General features: G+C 37.3%; 1 pseudogene; it reads right to left on the bottom strand.

Annotated features, from left to right (window-relative positions):
• Positions 1-1,222: 1,222 nt before the first annotated feature.
• On the bottom strand, positions 1,223-8,860 carry LOC148023326 (uncharacterized; annotated as a pseudogene).
• Positions 8,861-9,137: the final 277 nt, after the last annotated feature.

Here is a 9,137-nt window from a genome sequence, read left to right as displayed (position 1 = left end):
TTGATCTCTTAGTTATGTTATACAATCATGGTTTTCTGCCTTTCTTAAGAGTAGTCTAATTTCTCCTTATTCATGCATTGTCCAATCCAATCTGACTCCCACTCATGTGGATGGAGGGAGGGTTGTTATAAATGCTGAGAGGATGATTAAGTTCATTTATGACAATGAACAGAAGAATATAAAAGTGAGTATTTCAATCCACCTCTTTTGTAATGCAAAAAAATTCTACACTTATTTTTACAACCCTCTTACTTTCTAACCCCCTTTTCTTGTTTTGGCTAGTTTTCCTTGGATTGTTACAATGCTACACAAGTCTGGCTTGTAAGAGCCAGAATCATTGTAACAATGGTTGTGAATAACTTTCCTCTACAGGAGCCAGAAGAAGAGAAAAAACCATCTAAGAAGAGAAAGAGCAAAAGAGAAGGGACGGCAGGGACCTCCAAGGAGCAGGATGAGAAGGAGAAGGTCCCTACTCCTAAGAAGCCAAGGACTCCAAGGAAATCCAGAAAGGCTAGAGAGGAGAAAGTGGAGGAGCAGAAGGAGGAGGAGCAGAAGGAGAAAGAAGAAGCAGAAAGAGAAAGAAGAGGAGAAGGAGAAAGAAGAGGAGGAGGAGAAAGAAGAGGTGAAAGAGAAAGAAGAGAAGAAGAAGGAGAAAGAAGAGAAGGAGGAGGACAAAGAAGAGAAGGAGGAGAAAGATGAGAAAAAGGAAGAGAAAGAAGCGGAGAAGAAAGAAGAGAAGGAGGAGGACAAAGAAGAGGAGAGGGAAGAGAAGGAGGAGGACAAAGAAGGGGAGGAGAAGAAGAAACAACAACAGGAGGAGAAGAAAGAGGAGGAGAAGAAGGATAAGAAGGTGAAGCAAAATAAGAAAGCAAGAAAGGCAGAAGAGAGAACACCACCAAGCACCCCTTCAAAGCCAATACTTGCCTCTACTAGGATGAGTCCAAGACACAAGAAATAGATTGACTCTTCTCATTAAAAATATACTTTGTACATCCATTTTCCCTTTTGGGCTACATTTAGGTGGAAGTTTTTTGTATATCTCCAGCATTTTGTAAATCCTTGATAGTAATCTCCAGCAACCTTCTTAATCCGAGATATGTAATCTCCTACAGAAAAGGCAAACAAAAGTTTACACTTGTAAATATAATTCAAAGTAATTTGATATGTAAGTCTTTGAAGAAATCAATCTGATTATGTTTTCATGTTTCTTTTACCTAATTACTTAAACAGCAGCATTTTGGATGTCTTTGCATCTTATATTCCTTTCACTCCTTTTAGAGACCTGCAAAGAGTGTAAAGTAAGAAGATATGCATGCTAGTATGAAATGTTAAGAACATTAATGTTAGTGTCAAAAAAACTTGCCTTTTTGTCATCCACTTTGAAAGAAAATGACTTTGGCGATTCAATTTCTTCATTTAGAAGATTCTGTCTCACTTGTTGCAATGTACACATGGCCCTTATCTTTAAAATAGTGATAACTTCATTGTTGAGCCACAAATCAAGATCGATGACTGGATTCACGCCAAAATCTTCCAGGTCTTGGTCTAGAGGGATTAGGACACCACCCACATGGTGCCATCTACTATAATAAAACGTCAAAATGAAGTTTTGTGTAGCAACCATATACTTGCAAGAAATTGACTCTTTATGCACCTTACATGTGATTCCACTAACTACTTTTGTGTCCCAGCCTTCATCAACAAACTAAAGAACATTTTTTGCTTGTAAGCTTCTCACTGAGAACAAAGTTTTACACCTTCTAGCTTGCATATTAGAGAAGAAGTCTACAAACACAAGGATAGGCATGAAGAGGACAAATTTGCTCTGTTTACTGGCAATATTAGGTTTCATACATATCTGAAGTTCATTGAATAGCTTACATCTATAGCACTCACTTGTGCTAGAATTTGGTAAAGGCCACTCCTCACACCCAAAATCAGGAAGTGGAAGCTTGGTCAGAGAACCCCATGATCCTTGTGAGTTAGGAGAGACATAGAAATGGTCATAAAAGAACACACCATTCTCTGCAAGGAACCCTCTTGTTCTTCCTTTATAGAGTTCCTATCTAACAGAGGCATGAAAAACATCAATAATATCAACAATACACTCCATTGGCTGCCATTCCTCTAAGTTGGAGGGATATAAATCTACAAAATAAAAAGCTAAATGCTATAAATCTATAAAATCATAAATCTAACTTTAGTTTTAACATGCAAAGAGAACTTATAGTTAGTCCTGTGTAAAGGAAGATCCCAAGTATTTGGTTGAAGATGGTATGCATAAAAACATGTTGTACCAGCACCTCTTTTATTGTCTTCATGTTTGAGCCGTGTCTAAAATCCTTCACTCTTCCTTTCCAACACGAAATGAATGGATTGGTGGTTACCTGTTTCTTTCTCCTGTTTTGTTGCATAGTTATCCAACTACCCTTAGCTATGGTAATAGGAATCCATCTACCCTCCTGCATATCAAATGTATTATATGTGGATATATATTCAATGGAGGTACTAGGATGTTTAGATCTGGCATAGTTTTCTATAGCCAAAAAATGAAGAAGAAGAATGAGCAAGAGAAGGAGAAGGGGGAACAACAAAATTCAAAATGGCGAGAAAGAGGGGGGGGGGGGGGGGGGGGCTTTGGCTCTAAAGAAAGTAGGTGGCCTCGTGAAGAGAGAAGGCTGAGCTCGACATTTGTCATGATGGTTTGGGGGTGAAAAAGGAAGAGCTAGAGGAGAAAAAAGGTGACTTCTGACATGAAAAAGACCATTTCATGAATTTTCCCCTAAATAAAATTAGCAAAAGAATTGCACTTCATATTTTCAAAAAGAAAGATTCCATAGCGTAAGCTCTCCTCTCATTGGCTAAGAGCACTCTCTCTCTACATGCTAAAAGGCAAAAAAATTACCTTAAAGTTCCCCTAATGATTTGGAGGGATATTATCATCACTTCCTCATCTTATTGCAATATGCATCTCCAAGAATGACTTAAGAAGTCAAGGTGGCTAGAATCATTATAGCTTTGAACCCTCCATTGAATTCTCATTTGCAATCTCTTTGATTGGCTACTTTCATAGACGTATTGGATGGTGGGAAGCCAATGGAGTAAGAAGTGAATTTAACCAAGAAGTGCAAGGAGGAACCTCTACCAAATTGGGATGTTAAGTGGAATCATTCCAGCTTCAAATCTAATCCTCAATGGGAGATAAGTTAGCTACCTATTTTGCTTAAAGAGAAGGCCTTCAGAGAGAATTTGTGCCTTAATTGTCTTGATCCAAGACATTGTGCTAGAGATTGTCCTCCAAACCCTAATCTACGTCAACCCTCAAACCTAAATCCTTCAAATGTTCACAACTCTTGGGACCCTAACAAGAACTTTAACCAAGAACCTAACCCCAATAAAGGCTTCTCAGATTGAACTAATCCTCTAGCTTCTAGAATTTTATGAATCTTTCCCAAAGGAACTTCTAGCAATAGCACATAAAAAAATAGGTGGATTTAGAGGACCGCAAGGAGCATTCAAGGGTAATGAAAGTCAGTCTAATGTTGGATCTCAAATAGTGAGATATAATCCTAAAGCAAATCAAGGTGACAAATCTAAGGCTCAAGTGAATCAAATCATTACAAGAGAAGAAGGACATAGAGATCAAGCTAGCTTATGTCTATTTCAATATTGAGCACCAAGGAGCAAATCAATATTATAGGTGTTAAGAGGCCTCAGTTCCAAATTTCATAATTTTCCAACTCTTCTAAATAATTTCCCTAATAAATTTATTCCTAAAAACTCATTAAATTAGAAAATTCTCTATACTCTTAATTCACAAATTAAGGGGAAAATTATCCTAGGTTATACTAAGTGAGAGGAAGTGATTAACAAATCCTCTTAGCTTAGTTAAGTGTTTAGTTAGTTTCCCCATAAATTCTATGTTATTTTTCCACTAATTTTAGAATTTTAAATTCCATAATTACACATCTATTTATCTTCTCCTAGTCCCCTACTCAATTTTCTAAAGTAACTCTTTAATTAGATTTCCCGAAATTTCATCATTATAACGACACTACCTTCTCAATTAAAAATAAAATTAAGCCTTTTTTCAAAAAATAAATAAATAAATAAATATATATAATCCATGTAAAGAGGAGTGAGTATTTATGTTTCTAGAGTAAAGAATCTCTAGTTTGAATAAATAAAAGAGAAAAATTACATATTCTACTAGCGAAAAATGATAAATTACGTTTTCCTACTAGCAAAAATGATTAAATAGAGGTTGCCAAACAAGATTTCTCTTCCGTGTGGGTTAGGAAATGATGTAGGTAGGGGGCCTTTATATAGCCTTTAGGGGGCCAGGTGACTGTGTAGGGCTTATTTTAGCCTCTAGAGGGCCAGGTGACTATGTAGGGCTCATTTTAGCAACAAGAGGCGCCTCTCTTCTTGTAGTTCTTTGTTTGATTGGCTGAGAATGTGCTAAAAATGCGTTTTACCCCTCTTTTGAGGACTTGCTAAATTTCTTACATTCTCTCTTCTCCATTGGGTGCTCCTGGAGTGGAAAGTTTTCGCATTTTTTCCTTTCGTGCTAATTCCACTTACATTCTTTCTCCTTATCCACAATAGTTTGGAAGAGAAACTTTCATTTCTTACTCAAATTCAGGTATGTCAACCTTTTGAGAGCGAAAAACTCCAAGGAGGTAATTTCTGAGTAAGAAAATTCATACTATTAAATTTACATAGTTCTCTAGGAAACTCTAAGTTCACTGACTTTGAAAGGGACAAGATCCCTCAAGTACGCACAAACTTACACAAGATTGCATAAATATCAAGCATAACAATTGAAATCTCCATGCATAGAGTGTAACATAGGGTAAAGATCAAATAAAAGCATCAACACAAGAATGGGTTCAATCTCCCCCTCCAAATGGCGGCACCCTTTCCATCTTGAGTATTTATATATTAAAGGGTGCCCTTTGTGCCAAAACTAGGGTGCATGACAAGGGACTTCTTTATTTACAAGAAGGAGCTTTTATCCCAAAAGCAAGCTCCTATTTTTATTGTATGTCTTATCTGTTTATCTCAAGGCTATTTACAAGTGCACCCTCTTAGGGTATTTATTCACAAGTGACTATTAACCATACTCATAATAAAAATCTAGGTAATCTCGGCCGCTAGTAAGCCGTCCAAAATGTGTTCCCGCCATCCGCCGATCCTGCCCTTCACTTCATTATCACTCTCTCCAACCTACAGTTGTCCATCACACACAATTAGTATTTAATACACCAACAACAGACAGTAAATCGATCAATTCAATCCAGCTATCCATAAGAGTATAGTGCCCATTAACCATGGATGTTACACACTAGGAGGGTACGGACACCCTGTAACATCCCTCCTACCTAGGATAGCAACTGTCCTCAATTGCTTCCCTCATAACTATCTAGTGTGTGACTATAAGAGTCCCGAAGTTCGGGATAAGTACGGAAAAACGTTTAGGGAAACCATTTAGCATATTCTCTAGGATGGTTCTTAAAAGTCACAAGATAATGGTTATACACAGAACCAACACGTGTGGTGGTAGTCTCATGGTCCACTATAGCATCAGGGAGTAGTTGTTCCTCTTGATCCACCAATTGAGGAGCTTCATCATATATAGGATGAGATGGAACAGTACCCTTAAAAGGTTTCAAGAGACTAATATGAAAAGAATTATGTATCTTCCAATGATTAGGCAATTCAAGACGATATGCAACATCATTAATTTTGTGAATGACTTTGAAAGGTCCATAAAATCGTGGTGCTAGCTTCACAAAGGGGTTAGTGTCAACACTTTTGATATGATGTTTTTGAATGTGAAGCATCACATAATCTCCTGTCTTAAAAAGATAAGGCTTCCTGTGCTTATTAGCTTGACGAGTAAACAATTCTTGTGAGTGGGAAATGGTAGCACAAACATCAGCATAAATTTTATCAAAATCAACAGTTAAATTGTTAGCAGCAGCAGGAATAGTATTTGATAATCGTGTAGCAGGTGTAGGGAGTGTGTGACCATATACTATTTCAAAAGGTGCTTTTCTAGTAGCAGAATGAGTCGTGTTATTGTATGCAAATTGCAAAATGTGTATGTAGTCATCCCACCTTTTTGGTTGTGTATGAACATAAGCTTTGAGAAAATCAATGATTGTGCGATTAGTGATCTCACTCTGACCATTGGATTGTGGATGGAATGTAGTAGAATAGTCTAAGGTAGTACCTAGATTAGAGAATAAATCTTGCCAAAATGCACTACAAAACGTGGAATCTCTATCAGATACTATTACCTTAGGTAACCCATGGTGAGTGAACACATGCTTCAAAAATAAGTTAGCGGCTTGAGGTGCAGACAATTTCTTATTACAAGGAATGAAATAAGCATGTTTGCTAAAACGATCTATGATGGTCCAAATCATGTCATGCTTATGCATCGTTAGAGGAAACAACGTAACAAAAATATGTTCCCAAGGTCTCTCGGGAATAGAGAGTGGATGGAGTAACCCTATTTTCTTGCTTATGGTAGACTTAACCTTTTGACAAATCAAACATTCAGCAACAAAGGATTTGAGATCTTGTTTCATAAGAGGCCAAAAGAAGTCACGAGATAGATTTTGAAATGTGGCTGCTACACCTCTATGGCCCGCATAAGGTGGATTATGCAATTTCTCTATGAGAGGGTTTTAAAATGGTTTAGAGATGCAAAATTTCTTTGGAAAATAGAGAAATTTGTCTTGAATAGAGTAATCAACAATTGATTGTGCATTGGGTTGATTCATTTGAGTCCAAATATGCTTAAAATCATCATAAAGTGCATAAGTGTCACGCATAGATTCAAATGAAATACCATGAATGACCGATAGTAGGTGATTAAGAGTTGGCTTTCTACTCAAAGCATCTGACCAAGATGGTATTGAAGAATTGGTTGAAAATTTTGAATAAATGCGGCCCACTTAATATGCCTATCTGAAATCAATGGCTGTGAGAATAAATGTTTTAAACTTTGATGAACAGTTTTTATAACAAAGTCAGTACCCATCAAATAATGCTTCCAAATTTTAAGTGCATGCACTACATCAGACAATTCCTTATCATAAGTGCTATACTTAACCTGTGCTGGTCTAAATTTCATGCTTTCATAAGCAAGTGGATGGTTATCCTGCATTAAAACAGCATCAAACCTTTTCCACTAGCATCAGTAACAACCACAAAGAAGGGATGATTAAAATCAGGTAATTGGAGTACTGGTGCATGTGTTAAAGCGTATTTAAGTGCTTGAAAAGACTGATCCTGCACTTTAGTCCATGTGTAAGGTGTATTCTTCTTTAGCAACAAGGTGAGATAGTGAGCTTTATATGAAAAATTGTGCACAAATTTCCTGTAGAAACTACATAAACCAAGAAAAGAACAAAGCTCATGCAAGTTTTTGGGTCTTGGCCATGAATTGATAGCTTGTATCTTCTTTGGGTCAACCTTTATCCCTTCCTTAGATACTATGTGACCTAGGTATTCAATTTCTTGTTGGAAAAACATACTTTTCTCTGGGTTAAGATAAAGTTGATTTTCCTTGAGTAATTGGAACACTTTAGCAAGATGTTTCTTGTGTTCCTCTTCGGATTTACTAAAGACTAGTATATCATCAAAGAACACTATAACAAAGTATTGGTGATCTATGAAGATCCTATTCATCATCCTTGTGAAGGTGGCCGGTGCATTTGTCAAGCCAAATGGCATGACAAGGAATTCATAATGACCGGTTTGTGTACGAAATGCAGTCTTATAAATATTCTCACTAGTCATCCTCACTTGGTGATATCCCGATTTTAGATCCATCTTGCTAAAAGTGGTGGCCCCCTTAAGCTTGTCCAATAGATCATCTATACGTGGAATAGGAAACCTATTCTTGATAGTGATCTTATTCAATGCGCGGTAGTCTATACACATGCGGTATGTACCATTCTTCTTTTTGACAAGGAGAACGGTGCCCCATATGGTGAACTACTTGGTCTTATGAGCCCTCGGTTGAGTAGCTCTTGAACTTGAGACTTAATCTCTTGTTGTTCAAGAGGGTTTACGCGATAGGGAGCTCGACAAGGGGGTGCGCTACCATGAATGGTCTCTATGCTATGGTCCTTAGGTCGAGACATAGGTAAACCAGCGTTAAATCATGCATAAAACACTCTTGAAATTGAGCAAGAAACTCTTTTTGTGCATCTTTACAATGTGATTCTTGTGCAGCAGATATTTCATTAATGTACACAATAAATGCTTTATCTTATTTGCGAATGGCCCTTTTAGCTTGAGTGTGAGATAGTAATGGTTGATCTTCACTTTCAAATGCAGTATGTAAACAAATTTGATGACCTTCATACATGAAAGTAAGAGAACGATTGCTATAATCAATCTTAGGATTTAATTCATGATGAAATGGAATTCCTAAGATGATATCTATCCCATGCAATGGAGCAACAAGAGAAGTACGCTCTTGAGAGTTCTCAATTGAAATCTTTAAGTTTTCCACTTGTTGAGTGCAATTGTACTTTTGGTTATTGAAAGCAATCTTAACTTTGTATCCATATGATGTAAGAGGTAGATTAAGAGATTTAGCAATGCGATTCGAAATAAAATCATGGCTACTTCCATCATCAAACAAAATACTCACTTCTTTTCCTTGCACGATACCTTTGATTTTTAAAAGAGTGTAAGGTGAAATGGATGAGGGTTTAGGGTTACCTTCATTCGGTTGATCGTCATTACCCTCATAGTTTGGATCGTAATCATCATCGTAGTCGTCGTTGTCTTCCAAATCCGCTTCTTCTTCTAGGATAGGCTCATCTTCGACCATGTTGACTTGAGCAGGAGGGTGAGCTTTTTCTTCTTTCTTCATTGGGCATTTGTCTGCATAATGTCCTAGGTGATGATAGTTGAAGCACTTTACCCTCTTCAAGCGGTCCTCAGCCCTTTGGTTGGAAGTGCCGTTGGTCTTCTTGAAGTTAGGATGAGCGCCTTGACCGTTAAAACCATTGTGGTTGCCTTGACTGTTGTTGACGACCTTTGCTTTCTTATCCTCCCAAGAGTGTGGTTGTGCTGCCTCTCTTTTAAAGAAGGGATGCTTGAATTTA

Source organism: Lygodium microphyllum, chromosome 16 (assembly GCF_053477565.2).
Source record: "Lygodium microphyllum isolate KBCC chromosome 16, Lygodium_microphyllum_v1.1.10, whole genome shotgun sequence".
Taxonomy (NCBI): Eukaryota; Viridiplantae; Streptophyta; class Polypodiopsida; order Schizaeales; family Lygodiaceae; genus Lygodium; species Lygodium microphyllum.
This window is presented reverse-complemented; position numbering and strand designations above follow the sequence as displayed.